Genomic DNA, 11,844 nt, shown 5'->3' with positions numbered 1-11,844 from the left:
CGCGGGTTCGATTCCCGGCCGAGGCGGCCGCTTTTCTGATGGAGGCGAAAAGCAAAAACGCCCGTGTGTAGGAAATTTCGGCGCACATTAAAGATCCCCAGGTGGTCAAAATTAATCCGAAGCCCTCCACTACGGCGCGCCTCATCGCCTGTGCTGGGTCGGCGTGTTTTTAAACCCCACAATCAAATCAAATCAGTACTCCCCTCCGGAACGACTACCAGTAGAAGTAATGTAGCGAGTTGGGCAGTCAGTACAAGTGCACCTTCGAAAAAAAAGCAGATCTGAAAGAGACAAAACTGCAGAACAAGCAGAAAAGATGATCGCTCGGCGAATGGGACAGTGTGAGGTACCGGCCTTCCTTTCTGCACGTGTCATCTGCTTTATTACTGTTTCTGCTTCCAAGACAAGGTCGAGGACTGCAGTTTCTTGCCAAGAGATTAAGTGCGCACCTTAACAGTTTTTCCTGACATATCTGTTGTTATTTGTACTTGTAAAAAACGGAGTTTGTCCACTGTACTGTCCTCAAAAACGGTCGTGGGTAAGGGACATCGAAGCCACTTGTGGGCAGCAGCAAGCGGTTTAGCCACTGAGCAGCTCCTGCGGTCACACTTGTCAAATATTACAATTTGCAGGTGTCGGACCTTTTAAACAAATTATGAAATGGAAAAAGTTTGCACACATCGGGCTTTCGCTGCTGCGCACTGGAGCACTCCTGCAGCCTGATTGCTCCACTGAAGTTGCAGCTAGGGAAGGGCAAAGTCGTTTTATATCGTCTGCAAGCTGCGGAGAAGGACATTTCGTTTGGTCAGCTTCCACTACGCTCGCGCTTCCAGCAGCAACAGACCATTGCTACATTGGTGCTCATTCATTTCCCTTGTTGTTACATAGAGCGTGATAGTGTTCAATTGTCTGGAGGGGAAAGTGCGCGAGCAGGTACGAAGTTGATGGTACGTAAAAGAAAAAAAGGCCTGAATTGCATTGACTGTGCAATGTCAACAACAGAGGGTCGAACCGTTTCGGCATGAACCGGTAACCGTTATTTCTTTATTTCTTTTTTCGGTTCAGTTCCGGTTCGGGTTCAGCGTGCTCAAAAAATAACGGTTCGGGTTCGGGTTCAGTTCCGCAAAAATACCGGTTCAGTTCCGGTTTTCGGTTCGGTTCGGTTCCGGTTCGACACCCTGATATATATATATATATATATATACACATAAGTGTGGGTGTATAATTGGATAAATAATATATATACATCGTAACGGGGAGGACAATATTTGGAGGGAGATACACGCACCGGGCAAGACGAACAAGGCGGAGTGGGCGAGGGAGCCGTGATGATAATACAGGGTCAAGTGATGATGATCGCGGTTAGTCGCATACATTGTCCACCTTATATCATCGGTCCTGTTCGCCAACAACATAACGATGCGTGGTAACATGGCTCACCGCTGGAAAATCGTTGTCCTGATAATAACTTGCCACAATGTTAGTAGGCGGGGTTCTCGGGGAAGGTAAAGGGACCAAGGCGTGCTCTGATATGTAACGTCCGTAACCGGACGGAGAACACGGTAATTACCCGTATAGGACGACAGATATTTTTTGCTGAAAGCAACACGTGATGGCATGGTGTCCAGAAGACCAATGATCCTGGAGGGAAGTATACTGGCGGTGGCGCTGGTCATATCTGTGCTTCAGAGATTCATGTGACTCGTGAACACGGCATCGTTCAATCTGCTTTGCAAAAGTAGCTCGGGTGATCGCGTCGTGAGCGCATTCAGTGGACAAGGTGGCAGAATGGCGTAGTAAGGTATCCACGGGCAAAGGAGGCTCATGGCGGTAAAGATCTAGAAAGGGAAAGATCAAATGATGTCGTAACGCGCATAATTGTAGTCGAATGTAATTTAGGGAAAGGCGATGTCCCAATCACGGTGGTCCGCTGAGACGTAGTCATGCAGCATGTCTGTAATGGTCCGGTTAAGTCATTCGGTGAGTCCCTGTGTTTGCGGATGATAAGCTGCGGAAAATTTGTGCTGGGTAGATCAGGAGCGCAGAAGGTCGCCAAAAACTTTGAAAAGAAAGTATCGCCCATGATCGCTGAGACACTGGCGGGGAGCTTTATTATGCAGAAGGACGTTGGCAAAGAGAAAATCGTCAACATCCGTCACGCAAGACGTAGGCAGGGCACGGGTTATTGCACAACATTTTGCATAGTCCGTCGCGACAGCCACCCACTTGTTTCCGTTCTTGGTTAGAGGAAAATGTCCAAGTAAGTCCAAACCTACACAGAAAAATGGCTCAAGGGGAGTTTTGATGGGTTGAAGTTGACCGTTGGGGAGCGTGGTAGGTGTATTCCGCCGTTGGCAAAGGTCGGAGGCGGTCACGTATTGTCGGAAGGATTTTTATAGGGCAGGCCAGAAGAAGCGACGCCGCAGACGGACTTACGTGTGGGTTATTCGGAGATGGCCAGCCGTGGTGACATCGTGAAGCTGGTGCAAGATGACCACACTCAAGTTTTCAAGTATAACAAGGAGCAAATCAGGACCCTCGGCGGGAAAGTTGCGACAGTAGAGGGTGCCATAACGAATTGCATAGGCACGTAGAGAAGGGTCAGGTGTTGCGCATTCAATAAATTCGAAGTTTAGGCATAATGATGCGTCAAGGCGCTGTTCTTCAGCAATCTCGTGGAGATCGGAGATGGCAAAAAGGGAGACATCAGAACTTGATCTGATAAGGTCTGGACGGTCCAAAGTATTCTGTGGCCGGCTGTAGGCGTCCTGGTGGAGGCGACCAGATTCGTACAGCAGAGCCAAAGTGTCCTCGACGAAGCCTGCCCATCGACAAAGCCTGCCGTTGCGAAATACGAAATCCAGCAGAGAGCGTGGTAGTCTTTAATATCACTTATATGCCTACCGTAAATATGTGGGCGGAATTCGGCGACAGCCCGCAGAAGCACAAGACCCTCCCATTCCGTGATGGAGCAATTGCTTTTCACTGGAGACAGGAGACGGCTGGCATATGCGATTACGCGTATCTGGCAAGCCTGTTGTTGTATCAAAACCGCCCCTATATCATGGGCAATTGCGTCGGTTCGGACTTCATTTGGTTCCGATGGATCAAAGAGGCCTAAAATGGGTGACGATGTAAGCACAGCGATGTGCGTACTGAAGGCGTTATATTGTTTAGGGCCCCATGCGTGTGTGACATTATTTTTAACGTCTGTAAGACGACGGCCAATGTCGGCGAAATTCGCAATGAAGCTATGGAAGTAGGAACACATGCCTACGAAGCTCCCGACATCTTTTGACGATGGTGGTTTTGGTATGTTCCGGAGAGCGCGAACTTTTTCGGGGTCGGGTTGAACACCGTTTGCGTCTACAAGGTGTCCGAGAAGCTTTATTCGGCGGCGACCAATGTGACATTCTTTTAGCTGACCGGAAGTCGGAACACTTCCAATGTTGCCGAAAGCCTCTTGAGGTGCGTGACGAATGTAGGGGAAGAAACAACCGCATCATCGAGGAAGCATAGGCACGACGGCAACTTGAACCCTTGGAGTAGGCAGTTCGTCATCCTCTCAAAGATAGAAAGGACGTTACATGGGCCAAACGACATTACCTTAAACTGGCAGAGGCCGTCGGATGTAAGAAACGCTGTTTTCTTGCTGTCGGATTCGTCAACAGAAATTTGCCAATATCGATTGAACTGAGGTCAATCGATGGAAAATATTTTGCGCCATGCATTCAGTCGAGTGCGTCATGAATGCGTGGAAATGGATAAACGGCCTTCTTAGTGATCTGGTTGAAGCGTCGGTAATCTACGCAGTACCGCCAGCTACTTCATTTCTTTTTGACTAAAACGACAGGTGAAGGCGATGGTCTTGACGAAGGCTCGATGATGTTCTTGCGTAGCATGATCTCTACTTCCTGCTGAATAAACAGTCGCTCGGCTTTGGACACACCGTATGGGCGGCTGTTGACAGGGATGGCATCACCAGTTTCGATACGATGTTTAAACAGCACTAGTCAGACCCAAAGGTCGATTGTCGAAGTCGTACATGTCTCGGTAGGTGCTCGAAAGATGGCGTAGAGCAGCAGCTGCGTCTGCGGGAAGATCGGAGGCGATCATATCGGCGAAATCATATACAAAACGAATTGAAGTGGTTCGGGTATCGGAAATTTGGTGGGGGGTCACGCACAAAGCTAAAACTTGTTGGTCACCTATCAGCCGCAGTGTAACCAGAGATATGCCCTTCCGTAGAAAATTGAGGGGACGATTGAAATTAAGGATTGGTAGGTGAATGCTGCTGTACACAACTGTCACAACAATATGTGGTACGGCCACTTCGCGGGACAGCAACACTTCCAGAACGGGCGAAAGCACGTAGTCACCATAAGAAACCCGAGGGCTTGACAAGTGAATGCAGGTTGCTGCTTGTGGCCGTAAGCGAACATGATGCGTGGGAACAATAAGGCATAAAATTTCTTTGGCGTTGAGCACATCTGAATTGACCTGGACAGGTTATTTAGGGGTCGAATAGGAAGGAGGCAAGTGAAGGCAGAAGACACCCGTGGAGCCATCGCTAAGAGCCTAATGTTCCGACAGGAAATAATGACATAGTTCAATGTCACGAGGGTATCGCTCCAATCCGTCAAACAGAACGACAATGCCGTGGCCAGAAATGCGAATTCGTTCAGCACACATTCCGGCGACGGCGGACACCCCTCCATCGGTGACCTGTACGAAACTGGGCACCGCCGGAGTGAAAACTTTACGGAGGCCGTGGCGGAGGTCTGAGCTCATAACTAAAATATGGGCGCCGGTGCCAATGAAAGCACTAAATTCAACACTATCGCCAGCAACGCCAACTATATTTCGTCTGGTGGGCAAGGTTAGCAAAGCATTTGTTGCCCGGGTCACAGATGCAGCCTCACCTGCGGCCGCTGCGCTTAGTTTTCCAGAGAGGGGCGGTGATACGGGGTCGGCAACAAGAAGCGCCGGGGCGGCGGCGCTGCGGTGACGGCGAGCGATTGTTTTGGCGTGGTTGGCCGTGGTCGTCCCGGGAGGGTGGCTAAGGACGCTGATAGAAGCGAGCAGGGCCTTCTTCCGGGTTGTTGTAAGGAAATCCCGGTCGGGGAAGCAAAATACGACGACTCTGGCAGTATCGCGCCACGTGGCAAACACGATGACAGTGGAAACGTAAGGATCGGTGTTCAGGCGTTCTCAAATAGGCCGGGTTTCGGGTCGGGTATTTGAAAGTGCGAGTATAGGGGGCTCGCCCATCGCTAGTAGGCGGAAAGGGGCTAGATGGGAAGTTAGGGCTGCTAACGGCGCAGAGGTATTGAACGCCGATCTTGGCAAGTTTGTCGCTCACGACAGCTTGAATTTTTGAGGCGGCAGGCCTGCTGTCTCCGGTTACGTATTAAGAAAGAACGGTTGGGGCCATGGCCTCGAGCTCTAGACGTACTATTCTCGTCAAACCTTCAGGTGTAGCCGTGAAAAGCTAAGTACCCTAAGTGTAGCTGTGCCGTCAATTTGGAGGTAGTGGGTATGGTTGAATTCAAAGTGATTGTACTCAAGGACGAGGTGGAGGAGGGTTTTATTGTTCCAGGGTTTACGTCCAGGCAGAAATTATAGTCACCGTAGCATCAGACTGCGGCAAGGATGACATCAGATTGAGAAATGTTAGTGTACACAAACGTAACAACCATAGTGATGCGAAAACTGCCGATTGGAACCTCGAGGCCTGAAACCTCGCGAAGAAAGTGGCCTGAATCCTTTACGTATGATGGGAAAGTATGGGGGATGTCTTTACTTAGGTGGTCAATGAAACTGGATATTTTTTCTGGTGCCGTTCCATTGCTGGGCTCATTGGGCCGACCAGAATTGTGTTTTTGTGCATTTAAGGTAGGAAATAGAAACGTCCTGGCTTAGAATTTTAGGACAGCGTCGCAATATTCATCGGATCGGTAATTTTTCTATCACGCAACAAGGATTTTTTTGTATCCACAATTTCAACCTCAAATTGCGAAAACAGTCCTGCTTCCACACCACATCCGAGCAAAACAAAGAGAATCATTCTATATACATAAATTTCGGACGTTTGGCGAAGGAATAAATGAGACCACAGGGAGATTGAGTTGCTTTCGAAACTGACGTAACCACCGTCAGATGTTTTGAGGGAAGGAAAAACAACTGGTCAAGCATTTTTTTATCTTTTAAGTTTGTAGAACACATCATCCGCCCCTGAAAGTAGCTGCGTTGGGCCAGCATTTGCGAGACAAGGGGGGACAGGGGGCGGTGCGGGATTTTCCGCGTGCAAATGCCCCTCCGGAGGGGGTGAGGTAATAAATCCTTCTCCGCCTGTGGTTTTACGAGGCGTAACTCAGTTTTTACAAAAACTTTCCCGACCATTCCCTCCGATGGACACGTACGAGCATCCGCGCACTAGGGACTCACTGACCCTTTTTTCAAGGCTGTCCACGAATGTTTCTTTTCCCTACAAGCTACCTTCGGCCACCTGCGGGCTTTGTGGCAATTGTCTCAGTCTAACGAGGGTCTCAAACCGCCAATACCAGATGCTGTTTTTCGTTATTTTTTACCCTTGATCACCAGTAGGCAGAGGTTGGCATGCTTCTTTGCCATTCAGAGCCTTTTCGTTCAGGCTTTCGAGCTTCGGCTTTCCAAATTGTATGTATCTCTCTCTCTCTCTCCGTAGCCCGACGCAGCACGCCGTTTTTCTCTGTAGACGTACATTGGGTGAACTTAATGCGTCTGTTTTCTGTCTATCAAGTCGCAACACTGCCTCCTTTTCATTTAGAACTTCCCTCTCTCCCTCCTTTTTTCTTCCTTTTTCCCACCTTCTGTAGTGTAGTTACGACATGGTATTGTTACTCTCGCGCTCTTTTACTCTCCCTGACGGTTCTCGTTGGCGAGGGCGAGGTGAAAGGGAAGCCTTCGGGGGCAAAGTGTGTGTACGTGTTTCCAAACTGTTGGGAACAATAAAACTCTTTTTCAGGATTCTCCAAGTGCCTGCAACCAAGTTTTGACCTATTTCTACCGTAGTTGGACACTCCTCACCTGCTATATATAAACATATATATATATATGTACAGAAAGAAATGCGGGCAGTCTAAAACGTCAAAGAAGGCATAGGGGAATGGTTGGACTATATTTTTTTACCGTTAGTGAAGTTATATATTGATATTTTGTTTTTATAATAATTGAAGCGAGAAAGAAAGAAAGAAAAAACATGCGCCCAGAGTGGGGACCGAACCCACGCCTATATATTATAGTGGGGTTTATTGGCAGGAGGGCAAAGCAAGGCCTGACTATCGCGGAGTCCAAACGCGTCCAAGCGAGCTCTCGGGTCGGGGCACCAGTCTCGCGCACAGCGCTCTCGATGGGACTGTCTAGCCCAGATTCAAGCACATACCCACTTGTGGTGGATTGTCCCATATCCAAGTACATACATCGTCTGACGCGAGACGTGCACGGCACACACCCATTTAAGGAAGTGGCCATGATATCTTCATTACAATCACCCCCCGGCAAAGAGAGGAGCCATCCTGGCGACTCAAGGGGATGCGACGACGAGGGGGTCATAGTAGGGCTTCATACGCTGGACGTGCACTGTTTCGCGCCCTCGGCGACGAAGATCGGTCGTGGCAGCGATCGGCTCAACTACGTAATTGACGGGGGACGTTTTCTCAAGAACTCTGTAGGGTCCATGGTAGTTAGCTTGGAGTTTCGGCGAAAGACCGGGCGTCTTGGACGGTATCCACAGCCACACGAGAGATCCGGTGGCATAGGTAGGCGAGGTGGCTGAAGCGTCTTGACGAGATTTTTGGCGCCCTTGATCCGCAGCGGTAAAGGATCGAGCCAGTTGACGGCACTCTTCGGCATGCTTAGCTATCTCGGAAATGGGCCTGCACTCGGAGGCGTCGGGTCGGTAGGGCAGTATGGTGTCTAGGGTGCCGGAAGCCTCACGCCCATAAAGTAGAAAGAAGGGCGAGAAGCCCGTCGTCGTCTGTGTCGCCGTATTATACGCTTACGTGACAAATGGCAGAACTAAGTCCCAGTTGGAATTATCCGAAGAAACATACATTGAAAGCATGTCGCCAAGCGTGCGGTTAAATCTTTCAGTCAACCCATTGGTTTGCGGGTGATACGCTGTAGTTTTTCTGTGAACAACTTGGCACTGGGTCAGCAGGGCTTGCATTACGTCCGACAAAAAGACGCGTCCTCTGTCGCTCAAAAGCTCCCTGGGCGCACCGTGGCGTAAAACAAACCTCTGAAGGAGGAATTGTGACACGTCATGGGCTGTAACGGTGGGGAGTGCGGCTGTTTCCGCATACCTAGTCAGGTGATCTACTGCAACAATAATCCAACGGTTGCCTGCAGTTGTGGTGGGGAGGGGCCCGTAGATGTCGATTCCAACGCGATCGAAAGGGCGCGCGGGGCTTGGTAGTGGCTGCAGAGGTCCTGTAGGATGTTGCGGCGGAGACTTGCGGCGCTGGCATTCGGGACACGACCGGATGTACTTCGTAACAAACGTGTACATCCCGCGCCAATAGTAACGGATGCGCAGCCGCTGATATGTTTTTAGGACGCCAGCATGGGCGCATTGTGCATCAGCGTGGTAGGACGAACAGATGGCAGAACGCAAATGACGGGGAATAACTAGCAGCCATTTGCGGCCCTCGGTGATATAGTTGCGCCGATACAGAAGGTCGTCACGAACAACACAGTGTGAGGCCTGGCGACGCAGTGCACGGGACGCCGAAACGGTGGACGGACTCGACAGGTAGTGCAGTATGGACGCGATCCAGGGGTCTTTTCGCTGCTCTGCGGCCATGTCGTGTATGTCAAGTGACGCCAGGGCGCAGTCCGTCGAGGAAATGCAGTCATTTTCCGACTCGACGGGACACCGAGAAAGGGCATCAGCGTCCGTGTGTCTGCGGCCGGACCCATACACAACGCGAATGTCGTACTCTTGGATGCGAAGAGCCCAACGACCAAGTCTGCCGGACGGGTCTTTCAGTGACGAAAGCCAACACAGCGCGTGATGGTCCGTGACAACATTAAACGGGCGTCCATAAAGGTAGGGGCGGAATTTGTTAATCGCCCAAATGATCGCCAAACATTCTTTTTCCGTCACTGAGTAATTTCTCTCCGCCTTTGTGAGAGTACGGCTGGCATAAGCAATTACGGACTCCTGGGCGCCTTCTCTGCGTTGTGCGAGCACAGCGCCGAGACCGACACCACTGGCATCAGTGTGTACCTCAGTTGGCAGGAGGGGGTCGAAATGTCGCAGTATTGGGGGCGACGTAAGCAAACGCAGTAAAGATACGAAAGCTTCTTCACAGGCAGGCGACCAGTCGACAGGTTCTTTACTGGATCCACTGAGGAGTTTCGTCAAAGGTTCGATTATGGTGGCAAAGTTCCGTACGAAACGCCGGAAATAGGAACATAATCCGACGAAACTTCGGAGGTCTTTAATCGTGGTTGGTTTCGGAAATTGGGCGACGGCGCGAAGCTTCTCCGAGTCGGGAAGGATGCCATCTTTTGATACGACATGACCCAAAATGGTCAGTTTGCGAGCGGCAAAGCGGCACTTTTTCAAGTTGAGCTGTAACCCAGCAGACGTGAGGCATGTCAAGACCTGTTCTAGGCGCTCCAGGTGAGTGGTGAAATCGGGCGAAAACACGACAATGTCGTCTAAGTAACAAAGGCATGTTTTCCACTTGAGGCCTCGTAGAACACCGTCCATCATTCTCTCAAATGTTGCGGGCGCGTTGCAAAGTCCGAAAGGCATGATGTTAAATTCGTAAAGTCCATCAGGTGTCACGAAGGCAGTTTTTGAGCGATCAGATTCGGCCATGGGGACTTGCCAGTAACCTGAGCGTAGATCGAGAGAAGAGAAAAATTCAGCGCCTTGCAAGCAATCAAGAGCGTCATCGATACGAGGTAGTGGGTAGACGTCTTTGCGGGTGATTTTGTTCAGACGCCTGTAATCGACGCAGAACAGGATGGACCCATCTTTCTTTGTGACAAGCACAACGGGCGAAGCCCAGGGGCTTGAAGAGGGTCTAATTACGTTGCGCGTGAGCATGTCAGCGACGTGTTCGTCAATCACGCGTCGTTCGGAAGGTGACACTCGATAAGGTCGCTGCCGCAGAGGGGCGTGGGATCCGGTATCTATTTCGTGGGCAACAGTCGACGTGCGGCCCAAGGTGGTCTGATGACTGTCGAAAGATTCACGGAAGCGATCGAGAACGGCAAGAAGTTGGTCGCGTTGTGCTGGGGTGAGATCTCCATCGATGGATCGTTGAAAAACATCGGGAGTTGCCTTGCTGGGATGAGGGCTCAGGACATTCACCGAAAACGCGGATGATTCCTCCGGGACGGCCATGACCAGAATGGGGTCGAGGGCTTCCACGTACCCGAGACATTCCCCACGATATAATGTTGAAGGGCAAGACGACGGGTTGCCGACAAGCATCACACTGGACCCACATTGGACGTCGAGGACAGCAGCGGGCAAAGGCAGGCATTTCCGAGACGAAAAAACACTCGATGGCGTGAAAACAACAGTTGAATCAGGCTTGACGTCACAAGAAACAGGCACAAGCACGGAGGAATTGGACGGAAGGGACGTGTCGTCCGTCACGATTAACCTGACGGGCAGGTCATTCGATGGCGGTTCGCATGACGGAAATAGTTCGACCTGAGCACGAGCACAATCAATGATGGCGTGATGACGGGATAAGAAGTCCCATCCGAGGATGATGTCGTGAGAACACGAGGGAAGGACAATGAACTCGATGATGTACGTGATGTTTTGGATAGCTACACGAGCGGTGCACATTGCCAACGGTTTCACCTCTTGCGCGCTTGCGGTTCGGAGAGTAAGGTCGGAGAGTGGCGTCGTCACTTTTCGCAATGAGCGGCACAGGCGTTCACTTAAGACGGACACAGCGGCACCAGTATCGACAAGCTCTAATGCGGCTACACCTTCAACAGTCATTTCAATAACATTGGCGGGTGAGGAACGAGGACTTCGGCATTTAGACGTCGTTGCAGTTCTTGCCTCGGGAACTGCAGCCGTCAGTTTCCCTCGGCGGGTGGATTCCGGCGAGGGCGCATGGGGGAAAGGGAACGGGTACGCGGGGACGAGGAGCGGCGGCGTGAAAAGGGCGGTTGGTCCGCAGGGTATGAACTCGGTGTCGCGCCCGTGTCAACTCGAGCGAAGTACTGCTGGGGTCCATAGTTGGGCGCTCGATGTGGGACGTCGTTAGAAAACGATGGCCGCCGGCGGCACATACGGGCCACGTGTCCTGGAGTGCAACATGCGTAGCAAATGGGGCGGTTGTCGGGAGTGCGCCAGGGGTTTGGTGTTTGAGGTGGCAGTCGGTTATACGCCATTGTCCGCAGATCTGTCGTGCGGTAGTAAGGCTGGAAAACGCCTGGTTGCAGCTGTCGGACGATTGCAGCATAACTTAACGGTATCGTCCCAGGAGAGGCAAGAGGTGAGGCCACCGGTGGCGCAAGGGGCACTGCCACCTGGGGTTCGAGCGATGCCGCTACAGATGGCGCGAAGGACACCGTGGAAGGCGAAGCAAACGGGGCTGCTGCGGCGGAAGTCACCGGCGCGGGCACAGGCGTCGGTTGGCCGATTGAAGGGAGCGTCTCAGCAACCTGCTCTCGGACTAGGCGGCGCACATTCGCAGGCAAAGGACACGCAGGCTCAGAAGCACAGGGGAGCAGGGACAGCTGCCGCGTAACTTCTTCGCGTACGAACTGCTCAATGTGGGGCAAAAGGCACGAAAGGTCGGGAGGCCAGGTTAAAGACTA

Source organism: Haemaphysalis longicornis, unplaced genomic scaffold (genome assembly GCF_048455015.1).
Source record: "Haemaphysalis longicornis isolate Haplotype H1 unplaced genomic scaffold, Haemaphysalis longicornis Haplotype H1 scaffold_8, whole genome shotgun sequence".
Classification (NCBI taxonomy): domain Eukaryota; kingdom Metazoa; phylum Arthropoda; class Arachnida; order Ixodida; family Ixodidae; genus Haemaphysalis; species Haemaphysalis longicornis.
This window is presented reverse-complemented; position numbering follows the sequence as displayed.